Genomic DNA, 18807 nt, shown 5'->3' on the forward strand with positions numbered 1-18807 from the left:
TATTATATTAATAAACTAATAATGTAATATTATATTAATAAACTGTAATAAAGTAATAGTATATTAATACATTGTAATAGAGTAATATTATATTAATAAACTGTAATAAAGTAATATTATATTAATCGACTGTAATAAAGTAATATTATATTAATAAACTGTAAAAGTAATATATTATTAAACTATAATAAAGTAATATTATATTAATAAACTGTAATAGAATAATATATTAACACATTGTAATAGAGTAATATTATATTAATAAACTGTAATAAAGTAATATATTAATACACAGTAATAAAGTAATATATTAATACACAGTAATAAAGTAATATTGTATTAATCAACTGTAATAGAGTAATATTATATAAATAAATTGTAATACATTAATATACTGTAATAGAGTAATATATTATTAAACTGTAGTAGAGTAATATTATATTAATAAACTGTAATAAAGTAATATATTAATAAACTGTAATAAAGTAATGATATAATAATAAACTGTAATAGAGTAATACTATATTGATAAACTGTAATAAAGTAATATATTAATAAACTGTAAGAGTAATATTATAATAAACTGCAATAAAGTAATATTATGGTAAACATTTTTTTATAAAGTAATATTATATTAATAAACTGTAATATATTAAACTGTAATAAAGTAATATTATATTAATAAACTGTAATAAAGTTATATTATATTAATGAAATGTAATAGAGTAATATTATAATAAACTGCAATAAAGTAATATTGCATTAAAACAATGTAATAAAGTAATATTATATTAATAAACCGTAATAGAGTAATATTATATTAATAAACTGTAATAAAATAATATATAAATAAACTGTAATAATGCAATATTATAGTAATAAACTGTAATAAGGTGATGCAGTCCAGGTTTTAATATCTAATATCTAACGTCAGTTTGTGCTGTTTGCGAGTTTAGATTGTTTGTTTATTAGTTTTGTTTTAAATCTCTTGAAGTTTCATGAATTCTGCCGGGCTCAGTGGGCCCACTGGGTGCAGTTCTTCTGTCCACCGCCAGAGGTCAGTGTTGGCTGTCAATGCTCACAAGCGCCGCCACAAGACAAAAGAAGGAGGAAGCAGCGATCACTTCCTGGATAGAAATCTTTTCCTGGAGTTTCAAGGTGACAATATTTTCTTCTTCTAACTAAATATTATTATTATTTTCTTCTTCTAACTAAATATTATTATTATTTTCTTCTTCTAACTAAATATTATTATTATTTTCACCACACACCTTCTTGTAACTAAATATTATTCATATTTTCACCACACACCTTCTTGTAACTAAATATTATTAATGTCAAGATTTAAATCACATTATTTTAGCCAACTCAAGTTTATACTGTGAATATAGATACCATTACTCCCACCTGTTAGATAAACGGCAGGTAAAGTATTTATTTTAACTTAATAAACTGTAATAAAGTAATATTATATTAATACACAGTAATAAAGTAATATTATATTAATAAACTGTAATCAAGTAATATTATATTAATAAACTGTAACAAAGTAATATTATATTAATTGGCTGTAATAAAGTAATATTATATTAAACTGTAATAGAGTAATATTAATAATTCTAAAAATATAATGCTAGCAAACTTATTGAATAATAGTTTTTATGAAAATATGTACACCTGTGTTCCTTATCATTTTAGGTTAGTAGGCAAATCATTAATTATAATGACTTTTAAAAACCCTTTCCAGCTTATATAAAGCAAAGTAATTCTAAGCTTTATATTGGTGTAACGTTAAAAGTAGTCAGTAATTCTAATGTTTATATTGGTGTAACATTCAAAGTAGTCAGTAATTCTAATGTTTATATTGGTGTAACATTCAAAATAGCAATTCTAAGCTTTATGTCGGTGTAACGTTCAAAGTATTCAGTAATTCTAATGTTTATATTGGTGTAACATTCAAAGTAGTCAGTAATTCTAATGTTTATATTGGTGTAACATTCAAAGTACCGTATTTTTCGGACAATAAATCGCTGTTTTTTTCATAGTTTGGCCGGTGGTGCGACTTATACTCAGGAGCGACTTATGTGTGAAATGATTAACACATTAGCGTAAAATATCAAATAATATTATTTAGCTCATTCACGTAAGAGACTAGACGTATAAGATTTCATGGGATTTAGCGATTAGGAGTGACAGATTGTTTGGTAAACGTATAGCATGTTCTATATGTTATAGTTATTTGAATGACTCTTACCATAATATGTTACGTTAACATAGCAGTTGGTTATTTATGCCTCATATAACGTACACTTATTCAGCCTGTTGTTCACTATTCTTTAGACATTTTAAATTGCCTTTCAAATGTCTATTCTTGGTGTTGGCTTTTATCAAATAAATTTCCCCCAAAAATGCGACTTATACTCCTGTGCGACTTATATATGTTTTTTTCCTTCTTTATTATGCATTTTCAGCAGGTGTGACTTATACTACGAAAATACGGTAGTCAGTAATTCTAATGTTTGTATTGGTGTAGCATTCAAAGTAGTCAGTAATTCTAATGTTTATATTCATGTAACATTCAAAGTAGTCAGTGATTCTAATGTTTATACTGGTGTAACATTCAAAGTAGTCAGTAATTCTAATGTTTATATTCATGTAACATTCAAAGTAGTCAGTAATTGTAATGTTTATATTCATGTAACATTCAAAGTAGTCAGTGATTCTAATGTTTATATTGGTGTAACATTCAAAGTAGTCAGTAATTCTAATGTTTATATTGGTGTAGCATTCAAAATAGTCAGTAAATCTCATTCCAACAACAACAGCAAGAGTTTAAAATGTAACAATAAAGATATTTGAATGAATGTCTTTTCCAGTTTAGACCGTACTTATAACTTCATTACAACTCTAGTAATGACGTGAATGTTCATTTTAATAACCTGAATGTTCATTTTAATAACCTGAATGTTCATTTTAATAACCTGAATGTTCATTTTAATGAAGTGAATGTTCATTTTAATAACCTGAATGTTCATTTTAATAACCTGAATGTTCATTTTAATAACCTGAATGTTCATTTTAATAACCTGAATGTTCATTTTAATGAAGTGAATGTTCATTTTAATAACCTAAATGTTCATTTTAATAACCTGAATGTTCATTTTAATTAGGTGAATGTTCATTTTAATAACCTGAATGTTCATTTTAATAACCTGAATGTTCATTTTAATAACCTGAATGCTCATTTTAATAAGGTGAATGTTCATTTTAATAACCTGAATGTTCATTTTAATGACGTGAATGTTCATTTTAATAAGGTGAATGTTCATTTTAATAACCTGAATGTTCATTTTAATGACGTGAATGTTCATTTTAATGATATTAATGTTCATTTTAATAAGGTGAATGTTCATTTTAATGACGTGAATGTTCATTTTAATGATGTTAATGTTCATTTTAATAAGGCGAATGTTCATTTTAATGAAGTGAATGTTCATTTTAATGAGGTGAATGTTCATTTTAATGCGGTGAATGTTCATTTTAATGAGGTGCATGTTCATTTTAATGCGGTGAATGTTCATTTTAATGAGGTGAATGTTCATTTTAATGAGGTGAATGTTCATTTTAATAAGGCGAATGTTCATTTTAATGAGGTGAATGTTCATTTTAATGAGGTGAATGTTCATTTTAATGAGGTGAATGTTCATTTTAATGAAGTGAATGTTCATTTTAATGAGGTGAATGTTCATTTTAATGAGGTGAATGTTCATTTTAATGAGGTGAATGTTCATTTTAATGAGGTGCATGTTCATTTTAATGAGGTGAATGTTCATTTTAATGAGGTGAATGTTCATTTTAATGATATTAATGTTCATTTTAATGAGGTGAATGTTCATTTTAATGAGGTGAATGTTCATTTTAATGAGGTAAATATAATTCCCAGATGTGGAGTCTTGAAGGTGTCTTGCACACCTGAGACAGGAGGAAGTGTGTTGGATAACATGAACACACCACAGGACTGGATCTTCACACCTGGATCTCCACAGCAGGTAAGCGAGTCCAGAGTCCGGTCCTGGTCCTGAGAGGTCTAGGTGTGTTGTGTGTTCCTGGGTCTTGTGTGGACTCAGATGTGAGGAGCAAACAGAAGCCTCATTGTCATGGAGCTGCGGCCAAGTGGATTATGCTAATGGCTTAGACCTTTGTCAGGGTCCTGAGGGGAGACCAGGGTCCAGGGACAGACCAGGACACGTTGACAAGGGATTATCCCGTTTGTGCTGTTGCTTCTACATATTTGTCCAGATGGACACGCGTACGTGCAAACACAAGCAGAAACACCACTTTGACCAACATGGTCATGTGACAACATGGTCATGTGACAACGTGGTCATGTGACAACATGGTCATGTGACATGTGTCCAGTTCTTGACTTCTTGATAATATTACTTATTAACTTTATATTAATGTTAGTTCTTGACTTTAAATTCATATTAGTTATTAATTTTATATTAATGTTAGTTCTTGACTTTAAATTCATATTAGTTATTAACTTTATATTAATGTTAGTTCTTGACGTCATGATAATATTACCTATTAACTTTATATTAATATTAGTTATTGAGTTTATATTAATATTTATTGACTTCATGATATTTATTGAATTCATGATATTACTTATTGACTCATTAATAATATTAGTTATTGACTTATTTATTTATCATTTATGAATTATTATTACTGTATTATTACAACTGTATGATTGCTACTGTGTGTACTATGATGTCATATATACAGTAGGTATTATGTATGTGTGTGGTATGATGTCATATATACAGTAGGTATTATGTATGTGTGTACTATGATGTCATATATACAGTAGGTATTATGTATGTGTGTACTATGATGTCATATATACAGTAGGTATTATGTATGTGTGTACTATGATGTCATATATACAGTAGGTATTATGTATGTGTGTACTATGATGTCATATATACAGTAGGTATTAAGTATGTGTGTACTATGATGTCATATATACAGTAGGTATTATGTATGCGTGTGGTATGATGTCATATATACAGTAGGTATTATGTACACAAGAAGATAAACAAGAATTCAAACAAGAAAGTAAACAAGAACCTACACAATAAGGTAAACATGAATTTAAACAAAAAGATACACAATAACCTACACAAGAAGGTAAACAATAAGGTACACAAGAACCTACACAAGAAGGTAAACAAGAAGGTACACAAGAACCTACAAAATAACTTATACAATAAGGTAAACAAGAACTTACACAATATTTTAAACAATAAGGTACACAAGAACCTACACAAGAAGGTACACACAAACCTACACAAGAACCTACACAATAAGGTAAACAAGAACTTACACAAGAAGTTAAACAAGAAGGTACACAATAACCTACACAAGAAAGTAAACAAGGTACACAAGTAGGTAAACAAGAATTCAAACAAGAAAGTAAACAATAACCTACACAATAAGGTAAACAAGAAGATACACAACAACCTACACAAGAAGGTACACAAGAAGGTACACGAGAAGGTAAACAAGAAGGTACACAAAAGGTACACAAGGTAAACAAGAAGGTACACAAGGTAAACAAGAAGGTACACGAGAAGATTGATTGAATTAGTAGACTGCACAGTACAGTACATATTGACCACTAAATGGTAACACCCCAATAAGTTGTTTAAGTCGTTACCCAATTGATGGTGTTGTTGCTTGAACAGACAAAGGTTGTCATAGCTTGAATAAGAGAGAGAAGGGCGAGCGAGACGTGACTGACATGTGGCGGGACGAGCCGTCATGTGTCACCTCACCACTCTCCGTGTGCCCAGGCCCGCCTCAGGCGTGGGCGGCACGCGCTACAAAGTGTGTGTCACGTCCGTCTGGGCTCCAAGTGCTCCCACATCGTGATGCTGACACGCCGCCATCAGCACGCCATCAGGCCGCCATGGAGCCAGACGCTGTCCCTGGTGAGCACAGTGCTTGTCTTCATGCTCCTTCTTCACCTCCTTCTTCACCTCCTTCTTCACCTCCTTCTTCACCTCCTCCTTCACCTCCTCCTTCACCTCCTTCTTCACCTCCTCCTTCTGCATGCATCACATGATCAGCAACAAACTGAGAGTTCACTGATGAAGTCTGTATAGGGGCCCTATATATTGTGTGTATGTATATATATATATATGTACAGTGGTGGTCAAAAGTGTACATACACTTGTAAAGAACATCATGTCATGGCTGTCTTGAGTTTCCAATCATTTCTTCAAATAGTCAAACAGTTTAAGAACAACATTTCTCAAAGTGCAATTGCAAGAAATTTAGGGATTTCAACATCTACGCTCCATAATATCATCAAAAGGTTCAGAGAATGTGGAGAAATCACTGCACGTAAGTAGCATGGCCGGAAACCAACATTGAATGAGCGTGACCTTCCATCCCTCAGACGGCACTGTATCAAAAACCAACATCAATCTCTAAAGCAGGGGTCACCAACGCGGTGCCCGCGGGCACCAGGTAGCCCGTAAGGACCAGATGAGTAGCCCGCTGGCCTGTTCTAAAAATAGCTCAAATAGCAGCACTTACCAGTGAGCTGCCTCTATTTTTTAAATTGTATTTATTTACTAGCAAGCTGGTCTCACTTTGCCCGACATTTTTAATTCTAAGAGAGACAAAACTCAAATAGAATTTGAAAATCCAAGAAAATATTTTAAAGACTTGGTCTTCACTTGTTTAAATAAATTCATTAATTTTTTTACTTTGCTTCTTATAACTTTCAGAAAGACAATTTTAGAGAAAAAATACAACCTTAAAAATGATTTTAGGATTTTTAAACACATATACCTTTTTACCTTTTAAATTCCTTCCTCTTCTTTCCTGACAATTTAAATCAATGTTCAAGTAAATTTATTTTTTTTATTGTAAAGAATACTAAATAAATTTTAATTTAATTCTTCATTTTAGCTTCTGTTTTTTCAACGAAGAATATTTGTGAAATATTTCTTCAAACTTATTATGATTAAAAATCAAAAAAATTATTCTGGCAAATCTAGAAAATCTGTAGAATCAAATTTAAATCTTATTTCAAAGTCTTTTGAATTTCTTTTAAAATTTTTGTTCTGGAAAATCTAGAATAAATAATGATTTGTCTTTGTTAGAAATATAGCTTGGTCCAATTTGTTATATATTCTAACAAAGTGTAGATTGGATTTTAACCTATTTAAAACATGTCATCAAAATTCTAAAATTAATCTTAATCAGGAAAAATGACTAATGATGTTCCATATATTCTTTTTTAAATTTTTTCAAAAAGATTCGAATTAGCTAGTTTTTCTCTTCTTTTTTTCGGTAGAATTTTGAATTTTAAAGAGTCGAAATTGAAGATAAACTATGTTTCAAAATTTAATTGTCATTTGTTTCGTGTTTTCTCCTCTTTTAAACCGTCCAATTAAGTGTAAATATCATTAATTATTAATAATAACATAGAGTTAAATGTAAATTTGGCTATTTCTGGCAATTTATTTAAGTGTGTATCAAACTGGTAGCCCCTCGCATGAATCACTACCCAAGAAGTAGCTCTTGCTTTGAAAAAGGTTGGTGACCCCTGGTATAAAGGATATCACCACATGGGCTCAGGAACACTTCAGAAAACCACTGTCACTAAATACAGTTGGTGGCTACATCTGTAAGTGCAAGTTAAAACTCTACTATGCAAAGCCAAAGGCATTTATCAACAACACCCAGAAACGCCGCCGGCTTCTCTGGGCCCGAGATCATCTAGGATGGACTCATGCAAAGTGGAAAAATGTTCCGTGGTCTGACGAGTCCACATTTCAAATTGTTTTTGGAAACTGTGGACGTCGGGGAAGCGAACCATCCAGACTGTTATCGACGCAAAGTGTAAAAGCCTGCATGTGTGATGGTATGGGGGTGTATTAGTGCCCAAGACATGGGTAACTTACACATCTGTGAAGGCGCCATTAATGCTGAAAGGTACATACAGCTTTTGGAGCAACATATGCTCCCATCTAAGCGCCGTCTTTTTCATGGACGCCCCTGCTTATTTCAGCAAGACAATGCCAAGCCACATTCAGCACGTGTTACAACAGCGTGGCTTCGTAAAAAAAAGAGTGCGGGTACTTTCCTGGCCCGCCTGCAGTCCAGACCTGTCTCCCATGGAAAATGTGTGGCGCATTATGAAGCCTAAAATACGACAGCGGACTGTTGAGCGACTGAAGCTCTACATAAAACAAGAACTGAAGCTCTACATAAAACAAGAACTGAAGCTCTACATAAAACAAGAACTGAAGCTCTACATAAAACAAGAATGGGAAAGAATTCCACTTTCAAAGCTTCAACAATTAGTTTCCTCAGTTCCCAATCGTTTACTGAGTGTTGTTAAAAGAAAAGGCCATGTAACACAGTGGTGAACATGCCCTTTCCCAACTACTTTGTCACGTGTTGCAGCCATGAAATTCTAAGTTAATTATTATTTGCAAAAAAAAAAATGAAGGTTATGAGTTTGAACATCAAATATGTTGTCTTTGTAGCATATTCAACTGAATATGGCTTGAAAAGGATTTGCAAATCATTGTATTCCGTTTATATTTACATCAATTTCCCAACTCATATGGAAACAGGGTTTGTACATACAGCAATGTTAATATTTGCTTACATGTCCCTTGGCAAGTTTCACTGCAATAAGGCGCTTTTGGTAGCCATCCACAAGCTTCTGCTGGACTTTTTGACCACAAAATTGGTGCAGTTCAGCTAAATGTGTTGGTTTTCTGACATGGACTTGTTTCTTCAGCATTGTCCACAAGTCAGAACTTTGGGAAGGCCATTCTAAAACCTTCATTCTAGCCTGATTCAGCCATTCCTTTACCACTTTTGAGGTGTTTTTGGGGTGTCATTGTCCTGTTGGAACACCCAACTGCGCCCAAACCTCCGGGCTGATGATTTTAGCTCGTCCTGAACAAATTGGAGCTAATCCTCCTTTTTTCATTGTCCCATTTACTCTCTGTAAAGCACCAGAGCATAATACTACCACCACCATGCTTGGCGGTAGGCGTGGTGTTCCTGGGATTAAAGGCCTCACCTTTTCTCCTCCAAACATATTGCTGGGTATTGTGGCCAAACAGCTCCATATTTGTTTCATCTGACCACAGAACTTTGCTCCAGAAGGTCTTACCTTTGTCCATGTGGTGTTAGAGGAAATCTATGAGAATAATGTTTGAATAATGCAGCAGTTGGTAAATGACATGTTTATAAATGTTGTGTATGAAAGTGTCAAAGTATCTTGAAGAGGAAGGCAGATGTTGACACCTGACATAGTTTTAGGTATGTTGCTACTCAGCATTTAGTCCTGAGCGGACAATACATCTTCCGGAATTCTCCGTGGGTGTGAGTGGGCGCCATGAAAGACCCCCCAAAGACGCCCCCACATACCTGCCCAGGACCTCCCTCTCAGCCCATCTGTCCCCTCTGAAAACCCCCTTCTCCTCCTTCTTCTTCTTCTCCTCCTCCTCCATTCTCCACGACACGCTGCTAGCATGCTAATGCAGGCGCTAGCATGCTAACAATGCAGGACTGCTGACTCAGCACTCTTGGTGCTGACTGTGCAAACCAAAGGGGTGTGTGTGGGGGTGAAGGGTGGAAAGTGTGTGTGGGTAAAGGGTATGTGGCTATACAATGGGTGTGTAAAGTTAATGTTGTTTCTAAATGGGGAAACACGTTAATGTTTCTTGTATTCATGTTAGCACAGGGGTCGGCAACCCAAAATGTTGAAAGAGCCATATTGGAGCAAAAATACAAAAACAAATCTGTCTGGAGCCGCAACAAATTAAAAGCCATATTACATACAGATAGTGTGTCATGAGATGTACATTTAATTAAGAGGACTTAAAGGAAACTAAATGAGCTCAAATATAGCTACAAATGAGGAATAATGATGCAATATGTACATATAGCTAGCCTAAATAGCATGTTAGCATCGATTAGCTTGCAGTCATGCAGTGACCAAATATGTCTGATTAGCACTCCACACAAGTCAATAACATCAACAAAACTCACCTTTGTGCATTCATGCACAACGTTAAAAGTCTGGGGGACAAAATGAGACAGAAAAAGAAGTGGCATAAAACACGTCCTAGAAAGTTGGAGAAAGTTATACATGTAAACAAACTAAGGTGAGTTCAAGGACCGCCAAAATTAGTAGGACAAAACGGCGCTCACCAAATACTCAAATCAGTGAAGGATGTTTAATATAAACAGTGTGATTTATAACAATTAGGGAGGTTTGTGTCATGTTTGTCCTCCTACAGAAAACATTCTAAAACAAAAAAATAGATTTTTTTCCCCTCATCTTTTTCCATTCTTCATACATTTTTGAAAAATTTCCAGAGAGCCACTAGGGCGGCGCTAAAGAGCCGCATGCGGCTCTAGAGCCGCGGGTTGCCGACCCCCGTGTTAGCATTTAAGCTAGTAATTGCTCCATGAGTTCATTTATCAATCCTATTTTTTTTTTTTAGTTATTCAGTTAGTTTATCATTATTAATGTTTATTGTTACATCCCACGTGCTGATCAACCAATATGCAAATTGATTATCATCATAAAGGGATACCCCCCTACCAGGGGGATCGTCATACTGGTTTCGAGTGACCGCCGATGATGATGAGTTCTATATAGTCAATAAGCTCTTCCTTTTTCTCTGTCCTGTCATAAATGTTGAAGAAAGCCGAGTGAGAGGGTGAAGCTGAGGTCCGCTAGCAAAGTCTTAGCTCTCCTTGTGTGTGACCGGCCTGACCAGGTACTTAAAGGCCTACTGAAATGATTTTTTTTTATTTAAACGGGAATAGCAGATCCATTCTATGTGTCATACTTGATCATTTCGCGATATTGCCATATTTTTGCTGAAAGGATTTAATAGAGAAAATCGACGATAAAGTTCGCAACTTTTGCTCGCTGATAAAAAAAAGCCTTGCCTGTAGCGGAAGTAGCGTGACGTCACAGGAGCTAGTATTCCTCACAATTCCCCGTTGTTTACAATGGAGCGAGAGAGATTCGGACCGAGAAAGTGATGATTACCCCATTAATTTGAGCGAGGATGAAAGATTCTTAGATGAGGAACGTTACAGTGAAGGACTAGAGAGGCAGTGCAGGACGTATCTTTTTTCGCTCTGACCGTAACTTAGGTACAAGCTGGCTCATTGGATTCCACACTCTCCTTTTTTTATTGTGGATCACGGATTTGTAATTTAAACCACCTGGGATACTATATCCTCTTGAAAATGAGAGTCGAGAACGCCAAATGGACATTCAGTGCCTTTTATCTCCACGACAATACATCGGCGAAATGCTTTAGCTACGAGCTAATGTGATAGCATCGTGCTTTAACTGCATATAGACACAAAAAAATAAACCCCTGACTGGAAGGATAGATAGAAAATCAACAATACTATTAAACCGTGGACATGTAAATACACGGTTAATGCTTTCCAGGCTGGTGAAGGTTAACAATGCTGTGCTAACGACGCCATTGAAGCTAACTTAGCAACTTAGCAACGGGACCTCACAGAGCTATGCTAAAAACATTAGCTCTCCACCTACGCCAGCCAGCCCTCATCTACTCATCAACACCCGTGCTCACCTGCGTTCCAGCGATCGGCAGAAGGACGAAGGACTTCACCCGATGCGTTTGGCGGCCCGGAGACGTAGGAAGTCAAGGTGAGGTTGGCGGCTAGCGCGGCTAGCGCTCCAACAAAGTCCTCCTGGTTGTGTTGCTGTAGTCCGCTGCTAATACACTGATCCCACCTACAACTGTCTTCTTTGCAGCCTTCATTGTTCATTAAACAAATTGCAAAAGATGTCCAGAATACTGTGGAATTATGAAATGAAAACAGAGCTTTTTGTATAGGATTCTACGGGGTACCATAACTTCCGTTACTCGGACTTCGTCACGCGCATACGTCATCATACCGCGACGTTTCAGCCGGATATTTCCCGGGAAGTTTTAAAAGTCACTTTATAAGTTAACCCGGCCGTATTGGCATGTGTTGCAATGTTAAGATTTCATCATTGATATATAAACTATCAGACTGCGTGGTCGCTAGTAGTAGGTTTCAGTAGGCCTTTAAGGTGCAGCATCACCTTGCAGGCTGCTCACTGAAGGACGCACCTGGCCTACTATCACTCAGGTGATCTATATAGGCGGCGCAATAACAACATCCCCATCCTGCTTCACTCGTGACTCCCTGCTGGGCCCCCGATCAAAAGGTTGCCAGGCTCAAAGGTGAACAGGTGTGCCCCGGGCCCTCGCTCAGCCGCTTGATTGACAAGTGCCCGCCCACGGCCCCGTCCAGCCGCCAATCAAAGCCGCCTTGCCCGGCCCACCTCCCCTCTGCTCATCTGTTGTGGGCTGTAAAGTCAACAGCTGATTACTTGTCCTGCTTATCTCGCTGGCCACGCCCACTCGCGGCCTGCTGTGGCGGCTTGGAATCTGCATACCTGGTCCATGCCTCCTCCTCCTCCTCACCCCTGCACTCTCCCCCAAGGTAAGCAGGCTCTCACCCTCCTCGCTGAGGAGCACTGGGTCCTCGTGAGGCCCCCAGTGGTCTGACCACAAGAGAGGACATGTTGTTGGGGTTAAAGGAGGGCCAGCTGTCAATCATTCCTAGCACCATTCTTACCCTACACACCGCTTAGTAGTCAAAGTGCCAATGAATAGTTGAAATGTGTACACATATACATACTGTACATATATACGTACATCTGGTGAGAACAGGATGCTCCCGGCCAGTCACCCCCGTCATTCTTATACATACATACTGTATAGGTCAGGGGGCGGCAACCCAAAATGTTGAAAGAGCCATATTGGAGCAAAAATACAAAAACAAATCTGTCTGGAGCCGCAACAAATTAAAAGCCATATTACATACAGATAGTGTGTCATGAGATATAAATTGAATTAAGATGACTTAAAGGAAGCTAAATGACCTCAAATATAGCTACAAATGAGGCATAATGATGCAATATGTACATATAGCTAGCCTAAATAGCATGTTAGCATCGATTAGCTTGCAGTCATGCAGTGACCAAATATGTCTGATTAGCACTCCACACAAGTCAATAACATCAACAAAACTCACCTTTGTGCACTCATGCACAACGTTAAAAGTCTGGGGGACAAAATGAGACAGAAAAAGAAGTGGCATAAAACACGTCCTTGAAAGTCGGAGAAAGTTCTACATGTAAACAAACTATACGGTGAGTTCAAGGACCGCCAAAATTAGTAGGACAAAACGGCGCTCGCCAAATACTCGAATCAGTGAAGCATATTTAATATAAACAGTGTGATTTATAACAATTAGGGAGGTTTGTGTCATGTTTGTCCTCCTACAGAAACCATACTAAAACAAAAAATGTTTTTTTTCCCCCTCATCTTTTTCCATTTTTCATACATTTTTGAAAAAGCTCCAGAGAGCCACTAGGGCGGCGCTAAAGAGCCGCATGCGGCTCTAGAGCCGCGGGTTGCCGACCCCTGGTATATACATACATAGTCGAGGTTACTGTATGTCCGTTATACGGTGCTCAATACCGGGGTAGAGCGGAATATTCGTTAGGTCAGGAAAAAACACGGAGGCTATATCATCCCAACAAGCCTGTTTTGTAGGTTTCCCTGCTCTTCAGGGGAGTTTATATATATATATACAGGTAAAAGCCAGTAAATTAGAATATTTTGAAAAACTTGATTTATTTCAGTAATTGCATTCAAAAGGTGTAACTTGTACATTATATTTATTCATTGCACACAGACTGATGCATTCAAATGTTTATTAGGGTCCGCCCTGTACCCTGTACCAGTACAAAGGACTCCCCCAGGGAGTCCTTTGTACTGATTACAAAGGAACCTATTGAATTTGTAATGTTTATTATTAGGGTTCGCATGTACGCTGTATAAAGGACTCCCACAGGGAGTCCTTTATACAGGTACAAAGGAACCTATTGAAATTGTAAGGTTGATTATTATTCCGCAGCTTTGCGCACTACTCTGCCCCCCTTAACATGCTTCAAAACTCACCAAATTTTATACACACATACAAAAACTGGGACAGCACACTTTAGTAAAAAAACCAAACCCCAAAAATCAAAATTGCGCTCTAGCGCCCCCTAGGAAAAAAACAAAAACAAACTGCCTGTAACTCCCACTAGGAAGGTCGTAGAGACATGAAACAAAAACCTGTATGTAGACCTACAATTCATAATTTCACATCCTCGGGCAAAAACCAACAGGAAGTTGGCAATTTCCCCTTCAACACAAAAAATGACTAAAAACACTCATTTTTGCCTCTTTGAGCTGTAATTTGACCCCCTTAAAATACTTCAAAACTCACCAAAATTTTGACACACATCGGGCCTGGTGGAAATTGCGATCTAAAAAAAAAACGAACCCCAAAACTCAAAATTGCGCTCTAGCGCAATTTTTGAATAAAACAGAGACAAAACTGCTTCTCAGAGGAAAACACAGACAAAACGGCTTGTAACTTCCGGTAGGAACGTTTTAGAGACATTAAACAAAAAGCTCTACGTAGGTCTCACTTAGACCTACATTTCATAGATTGAAATTCTTCAGCAAAAATCAACAGGAAGTTTGATATCCCCACTTCAAAACAAATTTTTTTTAAAAAGCGGTCACCAAACATCAAACATTATCTCCTCTGAGCGCGTTTGTCGTTTTGGCGTCAAACTACTACAGGAGAGAGATTGAACCCTTCTGATTAAAAGTTGACGAAAGCGTTTTAATAAGTGCTACGGTTTTGATTTTACGAGCCTTCAAAGAAAAGAACCACTGTGCCGCAGCACCTAGGAAAAAAACACAGACACAACTTCCTCTAACTCCCAGTACGAATATCGTGGAGACATGCAACAAAAACCTCTATGTAGGTCTCACTCAGGACTACCACTGGACAAAAGTATTGGGACACCTAGGACTAGCACCTGCCAAAAGGCGGACCCGACCAACGCTGCTTGCAGCTTTAATTATTTTTATTTTTCCGGCCGCCTCTTTGAGCAGCAATTTGACCCACTTAACATGCTCCAAAACTCACCAAATTTGACACACAAATCAGGACCTGCGAAAATTGCAAGTTAATAAAAAAACCAACCCCCAAAAATCAAAATTGCGCTCTAGCGCCCCCTAGGAAAAAAAAACAAACTGCCTGTAACTCCCACTAGGAAGGCCGTAGAGACATGAAACAAAAACCTCTATGTAGGTCAAACTTAGACCTACATTTCATAATTTTACATCCTCGGGCAAAAACCAACAGGAAGTTGGCAATTTCCCCTTCAAGACAAAATTGTACTAAAAATACTCTTTTTTGCCTCTTTGAGCTGTAATTTGACCCCCTTAAAATACTTCAAAACTCACCAAACTTCTCACACACATCGGGACTGGTAGAAATTGCGATCTCAAAAAATAACCGAACCCCGAAACTCAAAATTGTGCTCTAGAGCAATTTTTAAATAAAACAGAGAAAAAACTGCTCCTCAGAGGAAAACTCTGACAAAACTGCTAACACCATTTCCCAACTCATATGGAAACGGGGTTTGTACGTATATTTACTCAGAACTGGATGGTAGACGGCACACAAACCAAACACCATTCTTACCCTACACACTTTTCAGTAGCCAAAGTGCCAATGAATAGTTGAAATGTGTACATATATACATACATATATACATACATATATACATACATATACACATACATATATACATACATATATACATACATATATACATACATATATACATCCATATATACATACATAGAGTATATACGTACATGTAGTGAGAAGAGGATGCTCCCAGCCAATCACCGCCTGCAGGGGCCTCGTCATTCTTAACCATGACCCCCCGCCTCCTCTCAAACAAAAAGGCAGACTTCTCGGTGAGATTCCTGCCTGTCATTCCCTTGCGGCCGCCTCCCCCAAGCCAGCCTCCGCTGACTCATTGTGGCCCCTGACAGCACGTGGGCGACTTCAGACGGGACGCATTGATCTCTGGGCTGGAAACAAGTCGGCTGAACAAAAGACAACATTTGTCTGTCCATACATAACATGTATCTGTGTGAGGACATACATACATATTTCATATGTATATATGTATTTATGTAATTAAATAGCTTTATTATATTGTTATATATTGTATATTTATATATATAATATGTATATAGAATATGGAAATTTTATTTATATGAAATATATATAACATATCTATATTTTATATACATATATATGTATATGTATGTGTTCATATATGTATGAATATGTGTATATATATATGTATGTATAAATGTATATACTCTATGTATGTATTTATGTATATACGTATATGTAAATATATTTTTTTATGATATGGCAGCACGGTGGAACAGGGGTTAGTGCATGTGCCTCACAATACGAAGGTCCTGGGTTCGATCCCCGGGCTCGGGGTCTTTCTGTGTGGAGTTTGAGCAACATATGTTGCCATCCAAGCAACGTTACCATGGACGCCCCTGCTTATTTCAGCAAGACAATGCCAAGCCACTTCATAGTAAAAGAGTGCGGGTACTAGACTGGCCTCACTGTAGTCCAGACCTGTCTCACCTTTTCTCCTCCAAACCTATTGCTGGGTATACCCACATATGCGGTCCTCTCCAAGGTTTCTCATAGTCATTCACATTGAGTTTTCCTTGCCCGTATGTGGGCTCTGTACCGAGGATGTCGTTGTGGCTTGTACAGCCCTTTGAGACACTTGTGATTTAGGGCTATATAAATAAACATTGATTGATTGATTGATTGATTGATGGTGGTCAAACAGCTCCATTTTAGGGCCCGCACGGCCCATTGTCAAAAAAACAAACAACCAAACCCCAAAACTAAAAATTGCGCTCTAGCGCCCCCTAGGAAAAAACAAAAACAAACTGCCTGTAACTCCCACTAGGAAGGTCGTAGAGACATGAAACAAAAAACGTCTATGTTGGTCTCACTTAGATCTACATTTCATAATTTAACATCCTCGGGCAAAAACCAACAGGAAGTTGGCAATTTCCCCTTCAAGACAACAGTTTACTAAAAACACTCATTTTTGCCTCTTTGAGCTGTAATTTGACCCCCTTAAAATACTTCAAAACTCACCAAACTTTTGACACACATCGGGCCTGGTGGAAATTGCAATCTAATAAAAAAAAAAACGAACCCCAAAACTCAAAATTGCGCTCTAGCGCAATTTTTGAATAAAACAGAGACAAAACTGCTCCTCAGAGGAAAACACAGACAAAACTGCTTTTAACTTCCGGTAGGAACGTCTTAGAGACATGAAACAAAAACATCTATGTAGGTCTCACTTAGACCTACATTTCATAGATTGATATCCTCCAGCAAAAATCAACAGGAAGTTTGATATCCCCCCTTCAAAACAACATTTTTGTAAAAAGCGGTCACCAAACATCAAACATGATCTCCTCTGAGCGCGTTTGTCGTTTCGGCTTCAAACTACTACAGGAGAGAGATTGAACCCTTCTGATTGACGGATACTCAAAGAGTTTTGATAAGTGCTACGGTTTTGATTTTACGAGCCTTCAAAGAAAAGAACCACTGTGCCGCAGCACCTAAGGAAAAAAACACAGACACAACTTCCTCTAACTCCCAGTACGAATATTGTAGAGACATGAAACAAAAACCTCTATGTAGGTCTGACTTTGAGCTCGATTTCATACACTGGCATCCTTCAGCAAAAATCAACAGGAAGTTGGCAATCACCCCTTCAAAACAAAAGTTTCATAAAAAATGTTGCCTCTTTGAGCTGTTATTTGACCCCCTTAAAATACTTCAAAACTCACCAAACTTTTTACACACATCAGGACTGGCGGAAATTGCGATCTAATAAAAAAACCGAACCCCAAAACTCGAAATTGCGCTCTAGCGCCCCCTAGGAATAAAACACAGACAAAACGGCTCCTCGGAGGAAAACACAGACAAAACCGCTTGTAACTTCCGGTAGGAACGTCTTAGAGACATGAAACAAAAACCTCTATGTAGGTCTGACTTAGAGCTCGATTTCATACAATGGCATCCTTCAGCAAAAATCAACAGGAAGTTGGCAATCACCCCTTCAAAACAAAAGTTTCATAAAAACACTCATTTTTGACCCCCTTAAAATACTTCAAAACTCACCAAACTTTTTACACACATCAGGACTGGCGGAAATTGCGATCTAATAAAAAAACCGAACCCCAAAACTTGAAATTGCGCTCTAGCGCCCCCTAGGAATAAAACACAGACAAAACGGCTCCTCGGAGGAAAACACAGACAAAACCGCTTGTAACTTCCGGTAGGAACGTCTTAGAGACATGAAACAAAAACGTCTATGTAGGTCTCACTTAGACCTACATTTCATAGATTGACATCCTTCAGCAACTAGCACCTGCCAAATATGCGGGCCCGACCAACGCTGCTTGCAGCTTTAATTGTTATTGTTATTGATATTGATTGTTATTGTTATTGACCGTCATTGTTTGATAGCTTGTTATTGTCATTGTTTGATGGACTATTCATTTCCTGCAGGGACTATCAGGGGTGGTGTTCCTGCCTCCTGGCTTTCATGTCAGCTCCTCGACGAGAGCGATGTCCTCTTCCCTGTCAGGAGCTCACGTATTTGACGACACGCTGGCTTCTTGCGTCACTGGTGGCGCTCCAAGCTGAGATGTGGTGAGTGTGTGTGAAAACACCAGCGAGTGTGGGAGC

At 37.2% G+C, this 18807-nt stretch overlaps 1 long non-coding RNA gene across 1 annotated transcript; it reads left to right on the forward strand.

Moving 5' to 3' along the window:
• Positions 1-1067: 1067 nt before the first annotated feature.
• On the forward strand, positions 1068-18727 carry LOC133634949 (uncharacterized). Its single transcript, XR_009821999.1, has 3 exons — positions 1068-1158; positions 3944-4049; positions 18628-18727. It is a non-coding gene; the product is annotated as an uncharacterized LOC133634949 (long non-coding RNA).
• Positions 18728-18807: the final 80 nt, after the last annotated feature.

The sequence above is a fragment of the Entelurus aequoreus genome, linkage group LG19 (genome assembly GCF_033978785.1).
Source record: "Entelurus aequoreus isolate RoL-2023_Sb linkage group LG19, RoL_Eaeq_v1.1, whole genome shotgun sequence".
NCBI lineage: Eukaryota > Metazoa > Chordata > Actinopteri > Syngnathiformes > Syngnathidae > Entelurus > Entelurus aequoreus.